Source organism: Hakea prostrata, chromosome 2, assembly GCF_041222555.1.
Source record: "Hakea prostrata isolate BN-2017 chromosome 2, UWA_Hpros_2, whole genome shotgun sequence".
Taxonomy (NCBI): Eukaryota; Viridiplantae; Streptophyta; class Magnoliopsida; order Proteales; family Proteaceae; genus Hakea; species Hakea prostrata.
This window is the reverse complement of record NC_142601.1, coordinates 3,092,713-3,117,996: the sequence shown is the minus strand read 5'-3', so window position 1 is coordinate 3,117,996 and position 25,284 is coordinate 3,092,713. Positions and strand designations below refer to the sequence as shown.

The 25,284-nt window shown below is 41.1% G+C and overlaps 1 pseudogene across 1 annotated transcript in view; it reads right to left on the bottom strand.

Moving 5' to 3' along the window:
- The window catches only part of LOC149023290 (4-hydroxy-tetrahydrodipicolinate synthase 2, chloroplastic-like), a 28,646-nt pseudogene extending 11,952 nt beyond the window's left edge, over nt 1-16,694 (bottom strand). Inside the window, exons 1-4 of the transcript XR_016171514.1 lie at nt 16,537-16,694; nt 16,078-16,141; nt 15,192-15,277; nt 14,898-14,981 (exon numbers count right to left, since the gene is read on the bottom strand). The product of XR_016171514.1 is annotated as a 4-hydroxy-tetrahydrodipicolinate synthase 2, chloroplastic-like (transcript). The remainder of the gene's footprint in view (nt 1-14,897; nt 14,982-15,191; nt 15,278-16,077; nt 16,142-16,536) is intronic.
- Nucleotides 16,695-25,284: the final 8,590 nt, after the last annotated feature.

Sequence of the window (25,284 nt, the reverse complement as noted above, 5' to 3'; positions counted from 1 at the left end):
AAAAGCGGTTCGTTGTCTTCGTAGGTTTCATTCTTCTTGTCTGGAATTTGAACCTTTGTTGTGCGCTTCGCGCCTTCCTCGCTCTCAAGCTTCCGCCTCACTTGAATCGGTAAGTTTCTTGGTCTTTTTCTTTTTGTAGTTTACTGAAACAAGTAATGGCGGACGATAGGGCTTCTCTAGTACCCAGTGTTGGTAATAAGAGTGATGCTTTTGCTTCTCCTGCTCCCGAACAGTCGGATAGTGACAACAAAACCCTAACTGTCCTCTGGCGTGAGTTCGCTGAAGTTTCTCAAAAAGGTTTTGAAAGAAAAACCGAAACTTCTCCTGTCCTTCTCAAGTCTGGATCTTCCAAGATTGTCGAGTCTTCTAGGCAGCCTCAAACTTCCGGGTCCAATGGTGGTCCTGGCTCTGTTCCCTCCATTTACGATGAGGAAACCCTTCTTTCAGCTGTCCAAGATTTTGATCTTCCTTCCTCATATCAGGTTAGGGCTCCCCACCCTGATGAGAGGGTTGATTCATCCCTTTCAGGTGAATTTTCTCTGTATATAGATGCACTAGAAAGCGGGGTTCGCTTTCCCTTTTTTAATCCTTTGTTCTCCGCAGTTCTGAATCATTAGAACATTTGTCCCGGAATGCTCCTCCCCAATAGCTGGCGTCTCATCGTCGGCTTCTTGGGTTAGTGTTTTGAGCTTTGCATTACGCCATCTCTTTCTCTCTTTGTACATTTTCATGTTCTTTCTATCTCCCATCCTCCCGGATGGGTTTTTCCATCCAAAAGCAATAAGGCTGAACTTGATTGGAGGGGCAGCATCCTTGTCAAAGGAACTTGCCCTTCTAACCACAAAAGATGGCGCGAACAATACTTTTTCTGTCGAGCGCCTCCATCAGATCTTAACTTCCCAACCACCTGGAGGAGGTGTACTTCTTCTTCCGAGAATAACCGAGGCCTTCCCTTATCCAGAGAAGACGAGGCGGCCATCAGGAAGATCAAGTCCATTCCGTGGTATCAAGAGATACATGGATTTGAAGTGGAGTATAACTCCATCCTTCAGTACTGGGGCTTGGCTCATTGTGAGCTTCTAACCACCATCCTTTAATTTGACTGAAGTGATATGTTTTGAATTCTGACTTTCTTGTCCTTCTTCTTTGCAGTGCCTCCAAGAATAAACCCTGAAAGCCTGCGGGTGAAGGCCGCCAGGGCCGTTGTGACAGCCGAGCAACGATCGCCCAGAGTCTTGACCGTAGATCAAGAGGCTTCTCTTCCCTCTCCTAGGGCTATCAGGAATATCAGGCCTGTAGCTGATGCTTCGGGTAAAGGGAAGAAACCGATGGTGGAGAGGTCTAATGTCTCTTCCTCCGCCCGAACCAAGAGGAGGCATGACACAATTGATGCTCCCTCCAATAAAAAATCCAAAGCTTCAACGGATGGTGAGGAGGTCTTCACCCCCAGGTGGACCCCCGAAGCTGACCGACAGGGTTACTCGGGATCCCGAGAAAGCTGCAGAATGGAGCTCCCTCAGTCTTGCTCCTTCTGATCGCCAGGAATTTGAAGCCCTGGATGACACCTCCCTTGTTAGTCAATCTACAAGGTATCGGTCTTCTTGCTTAGTTATTTTTTCATAATTCCTTATGACTTCTTCTGATATTTTCCGCCTTCTCAGGAATGCTGTGTTGAGCTTTTATCAACACATGGAAGCATTGAGCCGGGTTGGTCGCACCAGCTCCTTGCTGCAAACCTGTGAAGAGAATTTGGCGAAAGCCAATTCTGAAATAGACCAGCTGACTGCAGCTGCCGTGGAGTTGCAGAAAAAGCATGAGGAAGAAGTGATCTCCCTCAAGGAGGCCCTCGAAGCGTCGAAGATTCGTGCCTCTGCTGCCGAGCGCGAGGCCAGGAAGCAAAAAGCAGTTGCCACGTTGTTTGGTGACAAGCTTGAATTCAAATGTAGGGAGCTCGAAGAACATCTGAAGTTGGCGATCCCTAGCAAGCCCGAGCATATAAAGCCAGAGCTTCGGAAGGAGTGTGTTCAGAAATACCTGAACAGCGTACCTTTCTCCGAGCTGCTAGGTATCTACAACCTTCAAGCTTATCGCCTGGGGCAAAACGACGTTTGGGAGCGAATCCTCGGATCAATCCCTGCCTTCAACACTGCTCCTTTTCGTGAGGTGTGCCACAAAGAGGTCTTCGGGAAAGTTGGTATGGATCTCCCGGACTAGGCTCAGGAAGAAGATGATCCTTTTCCAGCTGACCCTCAATATGAGGCATACCTAGCTGACGAGCCGGCACTTCCAGAGGAGAAATCACAAGCCGAGTCTCAAGTTGCTGCTGTAGAGGACTCAGCCGATGCCATTCTTGAGGAAGGCTCTTCTCATAATCCTGAGAAAAGTCCTCCCGACCAGGGTCCCTCCGGCAACAATGAAGAAAAGGCTTAGGGAGTTATCTTTTTGTACAGATTTACCCTCTATTTAATGAATAGACATTTCTTTCTCATGTTGGCCTTTATATTTCCCCGTCTCCTGCCGAAATCTTGCCTTGAACATCAAAGTATTAATGATAAAACTCATCACTTAACTTTACATTCCTCGCCGAATAATAATCTTGTAGAAATATTGTGAAGATGCGTTTCGGGAAGATGCATTAGTCTTCCCCATTACTTCATTTATTGCAAAGTCCGCACGTTTCCCTTCTGCGAAGTCCAAACGTTTTCCTTCTTTTGTATACCATTCACTGTTTCCAATGAATCGAAAATACATCCGTTATTTTAATGGCGGTGCGACGATTAGAGGTATCTCTGCATCAGGTGCTCGCTTCCACATGTTTCCAAGTGGCATCCCTCCGGCCGTTGATCTTGCTTTCTGCGAATTTCAAAGCGTCATTTCGATCTAGGTCGTCGGTTGTCCTTAGCCTTCAACCGTCGTCTTAATACCTGAGGCTATTTAAAGCCTTCGTGGGTACTCTCCATCTATCCTGACTTCTGCAAGTTAGATTTGCTAAAGTGCTAAAGCGACCTTTCGTCCTTCGGCCTGCTTCCGTATTCCTCGTACTCCAACAACAGCTCTATCAACTTCTGAACAAGTGAGTTTTTTTATTACTCATCTCTTTCCCCACTTCCCCCCTGAGTAAACTGCACAGTAGTTATACTTGGGGTTTAGTTTTTTTGTTTTGTCAGAAGTGATAGAAAACTAGGGTTTCCCCTTTGTTGTTGTCGTTTGTTTCTATACTGATACGGCTTGTTTCTTTGCATAGTGGCTCCCAAGATCAACCCGAACTTTATCAGAGCAAAATCTTGCAAGAAAATCGTTCCGTTGGTGGTGGTTGGGGCCAGTGCGGTGGTTTCAGCTAGTGAATCCTCCAAGCGTAAGTCAATCGCTGCCGGTGAATCTTCAAGTCGATTCCCGCAGTTTCTATTGATGCCGTCCTTGCGCCTCCTTTGCCCGAAGTGATCGCTCGTCTTTCCCAGGAAGATCTTGATCACTCCGTTGCCGATGGTGCTGCCGGCGCCCTAGCCGGTGAGCTCTGTTGGTGCACCCCCGAAGGAGACTCTTCGGGCATCCGAGGCAACTATGTTGGCGTCCCGATGAAGGTGTGGTCCCAGCAGGTGCTGCTCCTATTTCCAACTCCAGTGCTTGTTTGGCATCCTCCTTCTCATCCTTCGCCTGAATTAGTGTCAAACGAGTTTGACACAGCGTTGGAATGGTGTATTGCTGCTCGAATGACTTCGAGAGCGCAGTTCTTTCCAAACTTCCGATGAAGTCTTTACGAAGTCACTTGGTGATGTAAGTCTTTCTTCATTATCCTCCGATTCCGAAAAATTATTTTTCTGCTCCTCGTTAACTCGGAAGTTGTTTGCAGGAGTCTTGCTGGTAACTTCCACAACCAAGTGGAAGCAGTTTCTAGGCTCAGTAGGTTGAGCAATGAAGTTTCCAGGCTTCGGGAAATCTCCGAAGCTAAAGATGTTGAGATTGCTTGCCTTCGAAATCTAGCTTGGGAGGTAGCGGGAGAAAAAAAATTCGATGATTGGTCGTCTTCAGCCGGACTTGGATGATGCCAGGGGAGAAGATCCGGCCGACTGGAGCGAACAGTTGGAAAGTCGGAGCGAAAGGATCCGAAACGTTACCCGAAAGGCAAGCTGTCGTTCCTTTGCCCGAATCCCTTCCAACCGATGTTCGCAGAGCCTGCGTCTTCAAGTATTTACACAATAAGCCCTTTGTTGATATGTTGAATGCTTATAACTTGCAGGGCGTACCGGGATGGTGAGAACGAAGTATGGGAATCAATATTAAGGAAGGATCCTCATTTTGATACGACTCCCTACAAGTCTTGTTTGCCATCCTGAAGTATTTACCGACCTGGGTATTCCTCCTCCCGACTGGACCAAGGATAAGATTGATCCTCCACCTTCCGATCCAGATATTATGCAATATCTGGAAGATTCTCCTGTTTATTCTCCCCTGGAAGAAGTCAATTATGACGAGCTTGTACTGAATGCGAGTTTGGTCGAGGACCATACTTCTCCTGGACAAGCTAGACAAAGAGTATGAAATTGCGGAGGATTTTATGCATACCAAAATATTTTTGTAATCCTCATTTCTTCTCTTCTTTTCCTTGAATCCCCACCAATGGTTGACTCATATGTTTGTTCTAGCAAAGTCGCGTCGATCTTGTATAACTTCTTAACAGTCACCTATGATGACTTTCTTTTTTGACCGAAGATTGCATCCAGCTCTTGTAATTGTTTTGATACTGGCCTCTTTGGATCTTTTGAAGAAATAAGAAATTAACTTTTTCTTGAACTTTGCTAGCCACTTGAATCGCTGTTGCATTAGGTCTTAGTTGTTTGAAATAATGCCTTTACTTAAGGATTTCCGGAGAAATACAATAAGTCTGAGAAGGAACTCACTCGGGTTTTAAACCGATGCCTTTACTTAAGGATAATTCAAAAATTCAATAAGTCTCGAAGGAACTCACTCGGGTTTTAAACCGATGCCTTTACTTAAGGATTTCCGGAGAAATACAATAAGTCTGAGAAGGAACTCACTCGGATTTTAAACCGATGCCTTTACTTAAGGATAATTCAAAAATTCAATAAGTCTCGAAGGAACTCACTCGGGTTTCAAACCGACGCCTTGCAAAAGGAACTCACTCGAATTTTCATCCGATGCCTTATTGTTGGATCTTGTTCTTGAATGTGGTGTATGATGCCCCCCAATCAAAAGATAGTTTGTTGAAAGCCAAAAATTGCATTGATTGAGTTGAAAATGATTACATCGCGAACAAAATTGAAATCATCCTCAAGGATAAAACTTTTTGAGATGCCTAGCATTCCACGAACGATCCAGCTCTTTCTGGGTATTGATGTTCTTCACTGTAAGCTCTGAACCGACCGGTTTCACAACCATATAAGGTCCTTCCCGGAAAGGGTCCAATTTTCTTTGGTGACGCGGGTCGGAAGCTAGGGTGTTTCTCAACACCAAATCTCCGGCTAAGTACCGACGATTCTTCACTCGAGTATTATAATGAGACGCTATCCTTCTTTGATAATGTTGAGTTCGTGCTATTGCCTTTGCCAGAACTTCGTCCAACAAATCAAGACTATCAAGCAGTCCTTGTTCATTTGCTTTTTCCTCGAATTCACGATCCCGTAATGTCCCCGCCATTATCTCCACAGGTGCCAATGCTTCGGATCCATATGCCAACCTGAATGGAGTTTCTCCTGTGGGTGTTCGAACCGTAGTTCTATAAGCCCACAGTACATTATGAAGTTCTTCGACCCAAGAAGCTTTGTTAGCTTCGAGTCTTCTCTTTATTCCTTCCAGTAGCGTTCGGTTAGTAACCTCTACCTGTCCATTGCTTTAGGGGTATGCCACTGAGGACATACGATGCTCGATCATATATGTTCCACAGAATTGCTCAAATTGTGGACAATCGAACTGAGTACCATGGTCAGTGACAATAATCTTTGGAATCCCAAAGCGATATATGATTGATTCAAGCACAAATTTCTCCACTTTTTTCTCGCAAATTGCCGCCGATTGCACCGGCTTCTACCCATTTTGTGAAGTAATCAATTGCTACTATCGGATATTCCCGTCCGCTTTGATGCCTTGGTGAATTTGCCCATGATATCAATTCCCCACATTGCAAAGGGAATGGGATTTAGAATTGAAGTCATAGTTTCCGCCGGGCGCTTCGATACTGTAGCATGAATTTGACAGTTACCACATCGGCGAACGTATTCCATAGCAGCCTCTTGGACCTTAGGCCAATATAACCCAAGTCTCAGAAATTTGTGAGCCAGGGCTCGGCCACCCATGTGAGCTCCACAAATTCCTTCATGAACCTCAGCCAAAGCTGATTTTGCTCCTTCGGGGCCGATACATCTCATAAGGGGTCCAGCATAAGATCTTTTGTATAGTCTCCCATTCTGAATGACAAATCTAGCTGATCGAATCTTGATCAACCTTGCCTCTACTGGATCCTCAGGTAATTTGTCATCCCTTAGATACTCGATTATTGGATCCATCCAAAGAACGTTCGCTTCAATATAAGAAATTTCTTTCTCATAATAACTTGGAAAAGTTATCTCTTCAATGTAGACCGAAGGGTCTAGATTCTTTTCCTTGGCATTGGCTAGTCGAGATAGCTCATCTGCCACTGAATTTTCATTCCTCGAAATCTGAGATATCTTCAAATTCCGAAATTGGTTTTGAAATGCCTGCACTATCTCTTGATATTTCTGCAAGCGTGGTTCTTTAATACCATACTCCCCCTGGACTTGGTTGACTATAAGTTGAGAGTCACTATAAATAGTAACATCTGCAATAGATAATGCTTTTGACAACCGAAGTCCTGCTATCAGATCCTCATATTCTGCTTCGTTATTACTTGCGTCAAATGCGAATCTCAAAGCATATCGAATAATAAATCTTGCTGGACTTTTTAATAGAATTCCAGCTCCTGCTCCATCTTTATTACTCGAACCATCCACATATATCTCCCAAGTGGTTGGTATAATGGGATCCTCAATGGTGGGTTCCACTGGTGCAGTAGTTTCTACTACAAAGTCGGCTAATGCCTGAGCCTTGATTGCAGTTCTGGGCTTAAAGCTCACTTGGAACTCGCTAAGTTCAACCGACCAGGACACCATCCTTCCAGACAAATCAGGTTTGTTAAGAACTTTACTAAGAGGAAAAGTTGTAAATACCTCAATTGGATGAGCCTGAAAATATGGCCTTAGCTTCCTGGCGGCCATCATGAGAGCCAGAGCCTGCTTCTCAATCTGTGAATATCTTGTCTCCGCATCTAGCAACACGTGGCTTACATAGTAAATCGGCCACTATTTTTTATCTTTTTCCCGAACAAGTACTGCACTGACCGCCGAAAGGGACGTCGCTAGATATAGCTGTAATATTTCCCCCTTCTCTGGTCTGGACAGGATCGGTGGTTGTCCAAGTGCTTCTTTTAATTCCTCGAAAGCTTTCTGGCACTCTTCATCCACTTTGCTTCCTTACCGCCCTTCAGGTCTTTAAGTGCCTTGAAGAAAGGCAAACATTTTCTCCGGACTTGGAGATGAATCGATTTAAAGCAAGAACTCTCCCCGTTAAACACTCGTACATCCCGAACGGTTTTGGGAGCCTCCATATCAATCGAGCTTGTATTTTGGCGGGATTAGCCTCAATTCCCCTCTCGTGATACCATGAAGCCCAAAAATTTGCCCGAGGAGACTCCAAAGGCACATTTTTCTCGGGTTTAGCTTCATTTGATGTTTCCGAAATCTGAGAAAACCTCGGTCAAATCTGCAATATGATTTGCTTTTGTAAAGCTTTTCACTAGCATGTCGTCAACATAAGCTTCAACATTCTTTCCTATCAGCTCTTTGAAAATCTTGTTGACGGCCCTCTGATATGTTACTCCTGCATTCTTCAGGCCAAAAGGCATGACCTTGTAATAATAGCTCTCATGATCAGTCATGAAAGCCGTATACTTCTCATCCTCCTTATTCATAAGGATCTGATTATATCTTGAGTAGGCATCCCCGAAACTTAAAGTTTCATATCCTGCGATCGCATCTATCAAGAGGTCAATCCGAGGCAACGGGTAGCAATCTTTTGGGCAAGCTTTGTTAAGATCTGTGTAGTCTGTACACATCCTCCCCTTCCCATTCGCCTTTTTTACCATTACCACGTTGGCCAACCAAGTTGGGCACTCAATTGGTTCTATGAAACCAGAATTCTTAAGTTTTTCAACTTCGCTTCGAACGGCTTCATACTTTTCAATGGAGAAATTTCTTCTTTTCCGTATCACCGGTTTCGCCTTAGGGTCTATCCGGAGTTTGTGCTCTGCAATGGCCCGATCGATTCCGGGCATGTCCTCAGCAGACCATGCGAATACATCTTTATTCCGTTGAAGAAATAACTTCAACTCATCTTTAAACTCTTCCACTGTTCGGACCCGATATAAGTAATCTTTTTCTCATCCTCGGTACACGGCTGGATTTGCTCCAGCTTCTCCACTGGTTCGGGTCTTTGCATCTCTGTCTCTTCCCGATCATCTCGAACTTCTATAGGCGGGCGATTACCTTCCTCGGGCCCTCCTTGTCTTTTAAATAGGCAACATAACACTGCCAGAGAGATCTTCCGGTCGGAGGAGACTTGACCAATTCCCATATCGGTCGGGAATTTTATCTTCAGTGCTTTGTCGAAACAATAGCACCTATCTTGGATAAAGATGGTCGCCCGAGGATCATATTATAAGTGGGCAATTCCCGAACCACCAAAAAATTGATTCGGACAGTTTGTTTCCTTAGGATAACTTCCAATGGATAAATCCAACTGGACCGATCCTTCCGCCACTGCAGATGACCCCGCAAAGCCATATAGATGTGTGGATGAAGGTTTCATCAAGTCCCGATCCACCTTCAATTTTTGATACACTTCGTAGGAAATTAGGTCAGCTGAGCACTCCGTATCAATCAAAACTCTATGCACTTCCCGTCGTGCAATCTCTACCTTGATGACTATAGCATCATCATGAGGTAAACAAACATCTCTTTCGTCTTCCTCGCTAAAGGTGATAGAATCTTCACCATTCAGCTTCTTCCGCTTCGCGTCTCTCCGGTTCCAACAAATTTGGATTTTGCTTTCAGACTCCGGAGTGATTCGGGCTCTGGTCCCCCGAAGATGGTAAGGATCGGTGACTGAGTAGCTTCAATCACCTCCTTGCCTTTCTTAGACTTCGGGGCCTCCCTTGATCGTTCCGAACTAACCGAACGATCCCTTTTCGGAGCAGCCGCACGTGGCTCACGTGGCTCCTCCCTTATTCTGCTAACGAAACTGGACAGATGTCCCCGAGATATCAATCTCTCAATATCCCGCCTTCGATGACGACGGTCATTAGTATAATGACCATAGTCCTTGTGGAATCGGCAATACTTTTCCCGATCCTGCTGCTCTCCGGGTTTCAAAAGAATTTTAGGCGGCCACTTTAAAATATTTTTTCTTTTGAGGATATTCAAAATATCAGCCCAAGGAGCATTCAATGGAGTGTATTCACTTTTACCGGGGGACCTTTGGCGTCAATGCTGAGATTTTCCAACCCGATCACGAACATTTTTCTTTGGCTTCTGCTTCTGCTCAGGAGCCTTTTGTTCCTTATTGGAGACTTTATTATCCCCCTGGCACGCATCTAGAATCTCCATGACTTCAGCCTGCTTCGGCATCTCTGTACCAACTCAGCATAAGTCACAGGCATATCCTGTAGTAATAACTCCAGGAGTTTCCGATTAGTGAGTCCCGTGAATAGAGCAGTTCTGGCTACTTGTTCATCCAAATTTTCTATCTCCATCGTCACTTTGTTGAATCTTTTCAGAAACTCTCTGATTGATTCGCTCTTTCCTTGTTTGATAGTAAACAAGGTTTCTTCCGTTTTCTTGACCTATATTCCACTCTGGAATCGCCCTATGAATTGGCGCGCCAATTCGTCAAATTTTACGATCCTTCCAGAGGGGAGGTTCGAAAACCACTTTTGTGCTTGCTCCGCTTAGAGATGAACCAAAGACCTGCATAAAATTTCATCGAATTACACGAAACCGCCATGGTCATTTGGTAATAACCGATGTGAGCTGTTGGATCTCCGGAGCCATCGAATGTTGAGAAGGTAGGCAAACGGAAGTTATGGGGAAACCGATATCCCGCAATTGGCTTGGCAAAGGGAGTCTTCCTAATGACTGAGTAAATATCCTCGCTTATTCTTCCCTTAGCCAACGCCCTAATTTCTCATTAATGTTGGCCAATTCCCCGACCAACTGGGTCGGGTGATCTTCAGCAATATGATCACGACCTCGATTAACACGATCATCCCGTGCTACTCGATCATCACGAACAGCCCGTCCTTCCCGAGCATTCCTCTCATCGCGAACTACTCGATCATCACGAACGGTTCTTCTGACAGTGGGTGAGTGAGTTCTTACCCCTGTATCCAACCTTGTGTTTGAATCAGTTGTACTCTCTTGCGGTTTGTCGAACCGATCGTCTCTCGCCTGGTTGATCATCGATCCTCCTAAGTCCTCGGTCTCCTTCACGGAAATTCTGATCGATATTCCGGTCTTCAACCAATCTCTCGGTCACGTGGCAATGCACGTCTCCCCGAATCGCGCCGATCGGGCTCTTGTGGTGAAACCACTCGTCCGGTGAGCATGCGGAGTGCTTGGCTCACCTCCAAGAGTTGAATCTTTACCCGATCCAATTGATCTTGGATTGTATCGGGGAGGAGGATTACGTCCTCCCCGGCCACCATCTACCTCAATAGGATTTTGGCTTTCCGGGGAATATCCGGATTATTCACTCCGGGGATCCGAACACCGGAATTGCGTTGTGCAGGCGGCTGCTGCTGCCGCTGGCCGATCTAGTCACCATGGCTTTTCAAGTTGTTTCCCACGACGGCGCCAACCGATGCGTCCAAAATCTGCTTAGCCCTTAGATCTCCTCGTGATGTCCTGCAAAACGAAAGCGTCAGATGTGGCCCGACCGCTGAGGTCGGGAGTCCACCTCCGAAGGCTAAGTCAGTTGATGAACTTAATCACAAATGGCTCTGCTAGAAGCGCAGAGCTAAGGAATGAAGAACGGGAAAGGTGATCTAGATAGCGGATCGCCGATAGTTTAGGTCTATCGGTGTGTATCCGAACCGAGAGTCTCGGATAGTATTCTTTTCCATCCCCCCACCTTGTATGGTAGTGAGGTTTATATAGAGTGTACCTTCGAATCTCCTTCGTTGGATGCACTTGAGCCTTCCTCGGGTAGTCGTTGGATCTTATCAGTTAGATCCGTTGAGCAATAGACTTCTACTAGTTTGGGCTAGTAGAGGACTCCTGAGATAACCTTTAGGTTATGCGATGATTATCCCTTCGATAATGATTATCCGCAGCCGTCAATTCGAGTCTGCCATCATTAGGATGATTACCCTAATCCATAAGTAGGATTAGGGCACGCTTGCAGCCGAATAAGCTTTCTTCTTCAGCAAGCCATCTTCCGGATCCGGTTCGCTCGGGAGCGAGTCGGATTTCTCCGTCTCGACCGGGGTCGAGGGTCGGACCAGGTATGAACCCGGTCTGATCATAATCTCTCCATATCAGTAACAATCGGAACAAGTAAACAGTTCACAGACGTCTGAGTAATTAAAGTTTGTTGAGTTCAATATACAAGTACTGGTATCCAAGTATAATATAATGGCCCTGTCCATATTCCGACGTTATCATGAGTAACACTCAGAACAAGTAAACAGTTCACAGAAGTATCAAACTCTAAGTAATTGAAGTTTGCTGAGTTTAATGTCCAACTACCAGTATCCATGTATAATATGATGGCCCTGTCTATATATGTGGAGTGAGTACAATAGAGAGACAAACATGAGAGAGGGATATTGACTTTGGTTTCTCTTTAGCAATCGGTGGCAGTAAGACCTACGTAAGAGCAATTTCCTTTTTCAAAGCTTTAAACTTCGGTGCTACATGAAATCTCCATACAACAATATGGCCCAAAGCATGATTGGGATCTTTAAGATTAAAGAAGTTTGATGTTCCAGAGGGCTTTTGAGGGGGGGGAGAGAGAAGAAAAAGTAAGTCTCATTCAGATTGATGTGAAGCAACCCCCAAAAGAAAGAATCCAAATTCTTAAACCCCCGCTGGTTCTCAATAAGGGAAGCATCTTCAAGGCACTCAACAAGGGACTGAACACTGTCAACTCAATATTCCAAAAGCAATCTCTCCAAGTTCAAGCTTATTCGGGTATCTGACAAATAATAACACACCTCAATAGGCTTCTTATTGGAGAACAAAATGTAAGAAACCTATCATGAGGGTAGTCTCACGACCCTCACCCATCAAATGTCCTCCCAAAACCAGGTCCTATAGCCCTTCCATAAATCACACCTGGTAAACTGAAGAAGGGAAGAAGGAAGCAACTAATGGATATTTTTTCAAGGCGCCTTAGAGATCTTCCTAGAGGGGTGTTGGAATCCACCAGCCAAAGTCATGCCAATTTTATCACAATAAACCAAAGGACTTCATCTTTTGAAAGCAAATATAATATTACATTTTCTTAGACTACATGCCCTGCATAGCAATCAGAACGAAATCATCTCTAACTCAACACTTTCACTAGTCCCACTACGGCAAACTGCAATAACAAGCAATACCCATGGTTTCAAGGATTTTGAGTAATTCGCCAGATCAAAAAATGTTAGCAGTCACCAATTGATGCAGGTGAGAAGACAAAGACTTATTCCAACCAAGAAAACGGGCATTAGGTACCCCTTTGAAGGCCCAGATAGGAGTCCAGCCCAGTCTGAAGGCTTATTAGTTTGTAATTACTTGAGTTTTTAAATTATTATTATTATTTTTTTTTTTTTATTTCCTAGTTAAACTACTTTAAAAGAAATAATTAGAGGGTTTAGTTGGTCTATACAGAATAGAAGTAGATTGTCTTCTTCCCTATGTCAATGTCTTCTTTCCTATATCAACTTTGTAAGAGCCAAGGTCCTAGCGACTTGTTGAATTGAAGAATGAAGTTTTGCTCTGCAATACTTGAGAGAATCATCAAGGCATGAAACTATTCAGGTGGAAGCAATCTGATCCGATTGGGGGAGAGACCAGAGTTCTCTATAAATGTTCTCATACTCTGTTTTATTTACTCCAGGTACTGATTTCTTCTTCCTATCAATTACAAATCTCACCTTGGAATCAATTCAAATTTTCTCTTATGCACTATCAGCATCCTCTTGCTTTTATTTGACCCCTCTCATTAGAATCCTCTCAATGGGAATCTTATCCTGTTATTTTTAAAACTCTTCACCTCTTCTTTGTTAACTGGTGGCACCCCTGTTATTGGTTGATATTTCAGTCTAAACTCTTTGGAACACAGGCTGTCCTGTATATCAAAATAAGACCAACTTTTGGGGTTTTCAAGGGTTTCCTAGGAGTAGAACTCACTCCAAGTTTTAACTAATTCTGAGGTACTCTTCTGCCAGTTTAAAATCTTATATTTCTGCAACTTCTTCATTTCAGATTTGAAAAATTTTAGATTATTCTGAATCCAGCCATTTGTTGATCCATATTTTTTTCTTTTTTTTTTGGGACGGGGAGCGGGGTACAACTTAGACTGCTGAACTGAGATCCGATCCAAGTTTCAATTTGTTCTATTGGTTTTATCATATTTAATTTGAGTTCCATTGAGTTCTGGTTTTCTAAAATCTTCTAATTATATCAAATCAACCTGTGAATCCAATCCCACCTTTTGACGGCCCCTGTACTCTTGTATCTGTGATTGACTCATAGAATTTGAGCCTCATCTAATAGGGTTGAATTTCTGTTGATTTATCGAGTTGAGTTAGCTTAGGTCTTAACTGGTTAGTTATATCAACACCAGACTAGAAGAAATTAGCCAATACTAATTGATATCAGTAAGATATCAAAAAAATTGTCCAAACGATATCAGGATTTGCAGCCGCAAACCCAGCCTTCGATTGAAAAGGATGTACCTAATGCACGAGGCTCCTGATTTTGCAGTTCTAAGGACAAGTCATTACATAGCATGCATGCAGCCTTACCCTTACTTTCATAAAGAGGCCCTGATCACTTAGTCACAATGGAGCAACCTTTAAAGTTGCAACAAGACCCAACCTCTGATAGCCGTTAAATAGTTGGATACTCCTCAATACTTAAAACAGTCCACTAGATCAAATGTTTTCTAATGAATTAGAGTCCAAGAGAAGAAGAAAAAATGAGAGCAAAATAATTGAAGCATATTGAAAAAGGCATATCTTAGTAAGCACCATGGAAAAAGTACATATATATACAATTGTCCCGCTGACGAATATACCTTACTCCCAACTACAGAAAACAAAGTTTGGAAGCGCAAGCTGATTTAGTTCACACAATCAAAGCGAGGAAGAAGCCATCAACATAAACCTGTTGAGAATGTAAGTAATTAACTTTTTTCAATGAATTGATATGAAAAAATGGGCAAGCCCATTGTGCTTAATGGTTAAGTTTCGCCAATTACAACTGTCGGTTGCGCCTTTAAAATTTGGGAACAGCCTCCCCTACAAAGAAGGAGTATGGCAAACCCAACAGTAGCAGAAGTCTCATGCACCAGAATGTTCTTTAATGAATTGAGATTGAGATATAAAGCATACTGCAAAATATTGGTCAACTAAAGGCTCAAAGCAGTACAATTTATAGGAGATGTGGGCTGAGAAGAGTTAAACAGTAGAAAAAGGAAATAAAATCAAGAAACATAAAAAATAATGAGAACTAAAAGCCCGATACTGAAAGTGAGTGGTGAGACTTGGTGACCAAGTGTAAAACAAACTAGGAGATGTCTCTGTAAAATTCAAAATAACATACCATTTTTTGACCTCAAGACTGCAAATTGGGAGGTGGAAATCATGGAGCATGGCTGCTTTTGGAGAATACCATCTAACATTCCTCCTGTTTCTAGAATATAAAAAGAAAATTAACGCACTAAATGCCCATAAAAAAATTTAAAAAATAATTTGAAAACTTTGTATCTTTTTTATTGGACTAACCAGATTATAATCTTAAACTGCCAGGAGAGAAATTAGTAACTACATTCTTTAAGTTATAATTTTCTAAACATAAATAAAACAAATAAGTCTTCAGTAAATGAAAGAGAAAGACCTCATACAGTTATTGGTGCCTGGAAAATTTGAAAGCTGTAAGGTTGCATCCCTTAAGCAAGCACTATAGCTCTTCAGAGAACACATCTGTGAGACCAGTCAAGAGCGGTGTTAAATGAGATCCAACTACAGTATTCTGTGAAAACCAAACATAACAATAAGATGGTATTATAATAGAAATAACAATACAACTCTAGATACATAGAAAGAATAATAATAAGGAACTCAGTTGCTTTAAATCCCAAGGCTTTAGGGCTTTACATGTGCTTCCTACAATTGAATTTTCTGAGAAAATTTCCCTCTTAAGTGACTAGCAAGAACTAAGAAGAAAAAGAAGAATGACTTATAAAATAGATAATTGAATCTCCGTTAATTAAATTGAGAAAGATGAAACAAACAATCAAGCAAGCGGTGGTTGTGGAGTTCGAGCTAGTCTATGCATCATTGAGGTGGTGTGCCATAAAACAGAGAAGCCAGCCATGTCGATGTGAAAGAGCATTAAGTTTCCACGAGGATATCCAATTTGATTAGGTCAAACTATGGAAGGACAACTAAACTACAGAACTACCATTTAAGGATTGCAACTTAGAAGAAGAAGCCAGAGGATCTTCAGGATATTCATTTTATAGGTACAACATATATAAGCAGAGAAACTACACCGGATAATGACTTGCAAAGAGCACCAGTAACTCCAAACCAACAAAAGAGAAGCATTTGTAAAGCCATTTTTCCTTATGAAATGTGCCATCTTCAGATACTAAATAGCAGGGTGAGGAAATCTTATCATAAAACTTTAAATTCTTGCAGCATTGCAAGACCAAGTACCAAGTATGGAAAGACATTTCTGAATGGCTTGCAGCTAGAGGCAATAATAAGAGAAAAGATACCTGCAATCTGTTCCATTTTCGAGATCTCATTTACCATTTCAACGCATGAATTGTTCCATCCGACCTCAGCAGGTAAAACGAAAGAGGAAATAAGGAATTGTAACTAATATTCTGATACAAACTTGAAAATATAAGAAATTGCAGGTGGAAATCAGAAGTGGAATGGTTGAATGAAACAACCAAAAAACAATCAGACTGATTTCTTCTAGCTGTTAAAAATTAAAAAGAATGACACTAATATTATCCAACGTCAAGTATATAGATACTGGAATTTCCTGTGACAAACTGAATTCAAGCTTAAACCGATTACGGTAAGAAGAGGATCAGAGATTAGAAATTATATAAAATTTAAGATTGAAGCAAATGAAATTTTTTTTCCGAAGATAGAATCTGAAAAATGAGAATAACAACCACCAATTTCTTAAGACTTCAAGAGAAGAGTTGGAAGTTGGAACTTACCTTAAGGAGTTCAGCACTGAAGCCTCCTCGGCAGCGAAAACCCTTAAGATATTTGTGCTGTATTCGTTTCTTTGACCGTTGAGTGTCACAGTCAAATGATTTAAAAAAGTTTATCTAGTTCATTTCGCATCTATTTTATGATGTATCCCAACATCACATTACCAGTCACATCATCACATCATTTAAAATAATTGATTTGACTTATAAATAAATTTTAATCATTTGATATGATGTTGGAACACGTGTAACAGTTTTACAAAAAAAAATAAGGCATTTCGTTGACAAAAATAGATGAGATAATAGTCCAATGATTAAATAACGAAAGGGTTTTCATTTGAAAACTAAACAATACATCTTTCTTGTGAAATTTGGTTTCTTAACGAGGTCACGCACTTTTAACCACGTGGCGGATTTGGATTAGCCGCTAAAATATGCACTTTAACCACGTAGCGGATTTGAATTAGCCACTATAAATTATAACTTTGTGAAATTGCGTATGAGCCATCAAAGCTCCCTCTGAGGATGTAACAGTAGTGCGCGCAAGCTGGCTTGGATGAACCTTAGACATACACACACACACACACACAAAAAAGTGTCTGAGTTGTACGTGTAACATATGTCTGCATTACAGAATATAACGAAAATTATCTTTCACTACAACCAAACCCAATATGTGGATGTGCTAAATGTGCTTTTAGCATAGCTGTAGCGGCCTCCTAGATAAAGGCATTAAATCCAAGGATGTGATGGATTTAAACCTCTTTCCTACCAAACTTTTTTCCTTCCCATGAATGATTGGTAGATGATAATCAAAATAAAAAGAGCAAATTGCACTAGCACCCCAAAATGGAGGTCTTAAAGTACTGACACCCCACTTTATATTTAAAAAACACAAAGACTTTAAAATTAAATTTTTATTAGATATATTTATCAAATTTATCACTAAAAACAGTTAAATTACTGTTTATTTTAAAAAATATCTCAATAATAAACAATGTTGGAAAGGTTTTCAGTGAAAAATTGGACAAATATATCCAATGAAAATCTAATTTTGGAGTTAATGTGCTTTTTAAATATAAAGTGGGGTGTCAATGCTTTAAGGCCTCTATTTTGGGGTGCTAGTGCAATTTGCTCAAATAAAAAATAACCCTACCCAATATTCACTCGAGCTTCTCTATTCATATTTTCACATTTAGTTCCAAAGATGAAATCTTTATCTCTTTCTCCCCCGTTATATTTTTAAATACCTAAATTACCCTCTATTTCAATTTTTTTAAAATTTTAATTAAGACTCTTAATTTGTACATTCTTTTTTTTCTTTTTTCTTTTTTTGTTGATATTTATTGTCCATTGTTGAGTGGGTTCACATTCTCTGCTGCCCAGCAGAGGGCGGCAATCGGGCGGCACTCAATTCGTGTTTTTTTCATCACCATGCCCATTTGACCTAAAGATTGGTAGCCTCCTGCTTCCCTGCCTTGTTTTTCTCTTGCAACTGTAAGCTTCAAATTCTCTGGAGTTTGGAACCTGAAATCAGATTTCAGCAGATGATTGGAGGGCTGAACTGTTTTAAGGAGCTTACAGTTGATCCATTCTTGGAGTCCATATTACTGCTGGATTGCTAGACACTCTCAGACCCACTATTTGGTGTCCACTTCATATTGCATCCATTAGCAATCAGGATTGGTTGCCTCCTGCTTGCTGGTTTGGTTTCCACGCACTAAATTCTACTTTCACCGTATTTTCTTATTGATGCAACCTAAATAGTAAAATAGGATTGAGTGCCAGTGGCTGGATCTCTAATCATCAGAACCAACTGAAATTGGGTAGAAACAGGGAATTCTTGAAATTTTGGTTAGGGCATTTAGGGCTGCAAAAACATGATCTTGAACAGGGGTCTGGAAGGTCTGTTGATATAGCTGATGGTCCCTACTTCCTTGAGGACGGTTAGTAGGTGTGGTGCATGCTCACCAAATTGTTGCTGCAGATGAGATTATCATTCAGGTACTGATGCAGCCGTGGTTTACAGGGCCAATAGGAAGATCTTTTCTAAGAAAACAGCAGGCTGTCTAGGGTTCAATTCCTTGCTGTTTGGGGTCAAATCTCAATGGATGACAGCAGTTTAGGGCTTGACATGTTGCTGTTCAAGTCCGGGATTCAAGGACAGCAGCTATATTGTACTTAAAACCATGGAAAGAAATTCGCCAGTTTCGCCCCCTGGCGAAAAGAAACCAGGGGGCGAAATGTAACCAGGGGCGCGAAACGATATTTACCAGATATCGCCGAGATCTGGCGATATATCGCTAAATATCGCTAGATATCATGATATTTGGCGATATTTCGGAAAAATCCATTTTTTTAATTTTTTTTTGTGTGATTTTTATACTATTTCTTGCACTTTTTAGGCGATGTCTCTCGGGATTCTATCACAATCTTACCAATTTTATCACAATGATTCAAGACTCAAAAGTTAGTGTGCTAAATGTAATTGGGAGGAGAATCTACATAGAATAACTTATAAATAGGAAAACTTTTTATAGCAAAATCTTCAAGATTAATGAGCAATCTAACCAACTATATTCTAGTGATCTAGTCCTCAAAAGTCAAAATGCCAAATGTGGTTAGGGAAGAGTATATACATGAAATAATTTATGGAAACAATTTAAATTATGAAGAGATTTTGTAATAGAATCGTCGGTTAATCATTCCAACTATGTCCGAATGATTTAGGCCTTAGAAGGTAACACGTTAAATGTGGTTAGACAGGAGATTTAAATGGAAATATTTATTAAGAAATAATTTAAATTATCAAAGTCAACATGCCAAATGTGATTAGGGAAGAGTGTATACATGAAATAATTTATGGAAACAATTTAAATTATTAATGAATCTTATAAAAGAATCTTCAGAGTGATTTGATAATCGTTCCAATTATGTCCTAATGATGTAGGCTTCATAAGGTAACATATTAAATTTGACTAGGTAAGAGAATTTAAATGGAATAATTTTTAGGAAATAATTCAACTTTACTACATATTTGCATCAGATTAGGATAGGTATCAAATTTACCAAAATTATTGAGTAAAAATACTCAAAAAAAATAGGGGGCGAAAATTTCTATATGGGGGGGGCGAAATTTCGCCAGTTCGCGAATTTACCGAAACTTCGTTCACTGCTTAAAACACATAAGGAACCCTGCGGCGGCAAGGTCTGATTAGAATTAAGTCTAAAATTAAGAGAAAATATTCTGTTTTCTGTGGAACTTTTACAAGCTAGGGTTTATAATTTTTTGGGGTTTTGAACTAGGTAAGGGTAGGGGTGGGGTTTGACGGTAGAGGGGGTATGGGAGGTGCTAGTCCTAAAAGGGTTTAGAATTGGGTTAAGGGTTAGAGATATAGGGGTTTTAGTGAAGTTGGGTTTAGGGTTTCTAAAGGAAGAAGATGAAATGCAGGAAAATTCTGCAACTACTGGGGAGGGAGTTGTGTTAGGTATTAGTAGGAGAAGAGAGAGGTGCAATCCTAGGGGAGGGTTAGAGGGGAAAGCGGTGGATTTATCTAGAGTTTTTTTTTTTTTTTTTTTTTAAGGGGGGGGGGGGGCTGCTGCTGCCTTAAGGAAGATGAAAGGCGGAGGCCTACAATTAGGGTAGCTAGGGGGAATTGACTTGGGAAAGAGGTAGGGGCTCCTTAGTGGATTTGGGGTGCTTCTTCACTTCTCCTGCTGCAACTATCTCTCATCTATTTTAAAGGTCAAGGCCCACCAGAGAGAGGCAGGTGCTTTGATGAATGAATGTGGTAAACAAAAAAAAATATTAGTTATATATCGGGGACAAAGAACCAGCCTAGTCAACTAGATTTCCCCTTATTTGTTGATTGCAGTCCCATGGTCTTCATAAGTGTCTAGCGAGCAATGGTCGGCTTATCCTTTCGAAGACATTGTGCGATTGATGGGTGAACCTTCTGCCGGTGTCGTGGAAGCTAGTCTCGATTCACCTCTGTCTTTCAGACCTCCTTTATACCTCCAGGTCTGAGTCCTTGGTTGTCTTTAGCTTGGGACAACTCTTAAGAAAAGTATTGGTTGCACTAAAGACCCTAAGCCCATAGGGGTGTCAGCAAGGTACGCTATGGCATTTGAGGAAGACCCGACCCCTAGGAATTGGTTTACTTGTGCGTAAGCCTTTTTTGAAGCATATACGCACATCCCATTCACTCGGTTATCTTCATACAGTCAAAACAAGGCATAAAGTGTTCAACATTGTATTTGCTAAGGAGTGGATTGGTTCGGTCTAGAGGCGCTATTGTAGGAGAGGTCACGAGACTCGAAGAAGAAGAAGAAGAAGGAAGTTCCATAAGCTTCAATCACCCAAATTGTTGAGTTCCTCCTTGGAACCCACAACTCCAAATATCCTTAGAATCACTCTTCAAATTTTATTAATTTAGTTTGCATTGTTTGCAAGGTGTGAGGGGCTTTTTTTATAGTAGGTTCAAGATCTCACTCTTGAGGGCAACCTTCCCCTTGAGAAAAAGCAAGATCTCACTTGAGATCTAGTATTTTTTTCTATGGCCAACTCGAATGAACTCGGAGGGCCCATCTCAGGGGATTTTAAGGGTTAGGTGGGCTCAAATTGGTATTTAGCCTATTTTAGGCCTTCTGAACACATTGGTTGCCTTATATTTGTAAGAATACAAACCTTAGTATGAATTCTAACTTAACCCTAAGTTTGAAACCCAAAAGTTGTAGGAGTGAACATACAAGTTTATAAAACATGAATATAGAAGCATTTTGACATATAAATGAAAAGCAAGTGAGAAGATATATCAAATAACCTAAATACCAACAGAACTCCATCCATATGAATTTTGTACAACATCACATTCTTGACTTTCGAAATACAATAATAGAACCATAATAAGTTCATAACAAAAATGTTTTGTAAGGCTCATGTTTCACATTCTGTTGCTGACAACCTTCCGCTTGACACACATGGGATCTTGCTCAAAATTTTTGGGCAGCAAACAAAGAGGTTACATGGAAGATGTTTGAGGAGGAGTTCGATCGAAAATACTTCCTCCATGTGTAAGAGACAAAAGACTGTGGAGTATATGAATTTAAAGCAAGGATCTATGTTTGCAGTTGAGCATGAGAGAAACTTCTTGAGGTATGCACGATACATGGTGAGTATAGAAGAGATGGAAGCTTAAGAGTTTAAGGAAGGCCTAGGAGAGGACATTCATAGATCTATTTCTGTACTTCAGATGAAGTCTTATATAGAAGTACTTGACTGCTCCCAAATTTTCCTATAGAGAGCTTATATCACTTTGGGCCTTAGGATTCCCTTTGCCCTTTGGGCTTGGGCCCATAAATAACTATTCTTGCTGAGGGAAGCTGTTGATGAGAGGAGGCGACAATTTGGCAAGAAATGAACTTGAAAAACTGTCTCGACTTGTCTCGCACGAAACATGGGTTTTAAAAGAATTGTTGGACCGAGATCTCGATTGAGATTTTGCATTTAGTGAGACTCGCCTAAGATCTCGTCTAGGGACCTCACAAAAGTGAGATCTGAGCAAGATCTCACAAGATCTTGAACCATATTTTAATCTTATTACATTGAAGGAATATACGACCATAATTTAATCTTATTACATTAAAGGACTATACGCAGGGCTCTCTATAAGAAACCAACCTGACTCAACTTAGGAAACCTATCACATCCACCCAACCGGTATTAAAGCTACCCGAATACCTAAGGGAGTGATCCACAGTCACAAGATCAGATTTATGTTTTATTATTTTCACACACCACACCACATAATAACATAATAATGAGCAAAAATCAATAAAAGAATCAAGTGTTCAAACTCTATTAAGAATCAAGAATGATCAAGGATCTCAAATGGATCTCAAAATAATGCGGAAACGAAGTCAAAACTGATATAACATCGGTCCAAAAATGAAAAGTAAAACTAAAAGGAAATCAAACTCCTAAGGTCTACATAAAGTATGTGTCTTTAATTAAATGGCATCTATGAAACTCAAAGGAATCAGTTTCTCAGATAGTCTCCGTCTTCCTAAGTGTAGGATTAATTTTTATGAACAATAAAGACATGCATACGTGTTACCGTGCACGTCGTCACTCCAGTAATCTGGTATGATGTACACATAGGTTGTTGGCGTCATGTAATCTTGAAGTGTCGAGGCATCTTGATCTGTAATGAAATTTAATACAACATATCACGAGGGATGAGTTCAAAAGAACTCAGCGAGTAATTCAAGTATATATATTCACCATTCAAACATGTGAAAACTTATGATAATATGATATGATATGCAATATAATGAGGTAATGCTCCTATAAGAACCAAGTCTCTATCTAGGTAGACACACATTAAGATACGACACCAACCTCCTTTGGGTAGTCTCACATAGACCCCAATGGCTTTGACCAAATTGGGCGTCCGGAAGTATTAGCTTGTGTCAGGGTAATACATAGCCCAATGCAAATCATCTAGTTAATCATGTCAGTTTAGGCTCAAATACCTCACCCTTGGCACCATACACTCGATTCAGTATCCTTCCTTATCTAATGTCAATGTATCCTGTAGCCCCAACCAACTTGGACTATGCTTCCTTTTAACCCTATTGGTATCCACATATGATGGGGGCGACAACTCTCATGTCCTCTCATAGGTTGGTTACAGGTCTTGAAGGCCCACCACCCCCACATTGTTGCCACGAATCGCTCTGCATTCGTACCCTCGCTGATAGGGTAATGACATGATGGGGTTACCTAACCATGTTCATCTAGACATCTTAGAGACATCCTAGAAGTGCATCCTAAGCTATACGTCCATACTAGGTTTCCTAGGGCAACAGTTGTACCACAAACCTTGGTTGAGTTCATTTTTATTTCAACTAAATCACACCAATTTACAAATCAGCAAAGCAATAGTCGAACATGATTCTAGCAATTTCAGAATATTAAACAAATGCAAAAGCTATAAAACAGCAATAGACAAATCAATATGCAAGTTTGACATCATTTTAGAATTTATATATAAACATATATAAATGAATGTCCTCTCCTTTTAAGTAGTCTATAACCTTTTCAAAGTGAAATGAAAGACGGCTTAACACGTCCCCAATAGTCCTGTTTACACACTGGTTCAATGTTAAAATAACCCTAGTAGTCAAACATCGAAAGTAGAATCGAAAACCAAAACAACAGGGGGATGGGTTGCTTGAAAGGGGGTTGCTTGAGTGACCCTTGCCAATTGACCCTAGGGTAGGGTCACTTAGGCAGTGCAAGGGTGGGTCGCTCGGGAGACCCATGTATGATTGGGAACAACAATCGATAAAGTACTGAGATAGGTTTGAATTTTCTGTTCCCAACAACTTCTAGAATGAAAAGGATTTTCTAAAAACTTCTAAAGACAAGATCTAATCACAACAAACATTCAAAAACTCAAATCTAAACAATAATCTATCGAACCACAATTTAGGTCTCTCCAAAATCTATCTGTGAAGAAATTGGTTAATTAGAGTGATTGTAGAATCACTTCGAGCCAAAAAAAAGGAAAAGAAGAAGAAAGGGTTTAGGATCCCATAATTATGGATCTTTCCACAAGGTTCTACTTTCGGCGAAGAATCAAACAAAGATGAGCTATACTAATGAAGGAGTTAACTAACCTTAGAATTTGCGGTTGGAATATGGATAATTCTCTAGACGATCTCTGCAATGTTCTCCTTCTTGACGTTATCTGACATTCTCTGACGGCTAAGCAGCATAATAATGTGTTTTAGGTCGAAAATCTCATTAAATAGAGGTCAGAAACACTGAATCCCAAAGTACCCTTTTTTTACTCGCAGGCACCTAGATGGGTTGCCCGAGTAGGGTCGCTTGATAGACTCATACCCAATAGACCCGTCTTCCTAAACAAAGATGACTTGCAAAATATGCAACCAACTTTTAGAAGAATCCTACTTGAAAATTTGGACAAGTACTCTTCAATAACTAGACCAAAACACAACCAAAGTTAAAAATAAAAATAGATGTAGACTACTAACAACATTCTAGCCCTATTGGGGCTCCAAAAGAGGGGCTAAATTGACCAAAATATCCCTAATCAGATTCTGCCAGCCCTTAATGCTGCATGTTCTGGGGGCTGTTTTGGGTTCAAAAGTTGAAGTTTTCTATGCTTGCTGACCCTGGTTACATCAAGTACACCACAAACTTGTCAAGGTAGGGATGGAAGATCTTGTTTATAAGAATGCAAAATGTGACAGATACATTGGTTAGGCCAAATGACATTACTTGGAACTCATAGGAATCATGTTGTGTAACTCATGTTGTCTTAGGATCATCTTCTTTTGGGATGTGCACACGGAATTCGATTGACCATAAGTCCAGCTTTTAGATGTACCTAGCTCCTCCAAGTCATTTCAAGCAATTGTCTATCAAAGGAATGGGGTACTTATTCTTGATTGTAACCTTGTTAAGCACTTGGTAGTCAATGCATTACCATAGTGGTTCGACGTGCTTCTTTTGGAACAAAACCAGGGTGTGATGCCATTTTGGAGGAATCGAGTGTTTTAAAGAGATTGTGTGTCAGAATTTGGGGCCAATTTAGTATTAGGAAATGGGTTTCTTGAGACCATACATGTGAGATCTTGCTCTCGAGCCAGATCTCAGCCAGCCAAAAAACTGAGATCTGGTACAAAATTCCTGCTCAACTTGAGTGAACTTGAGGGCCCATC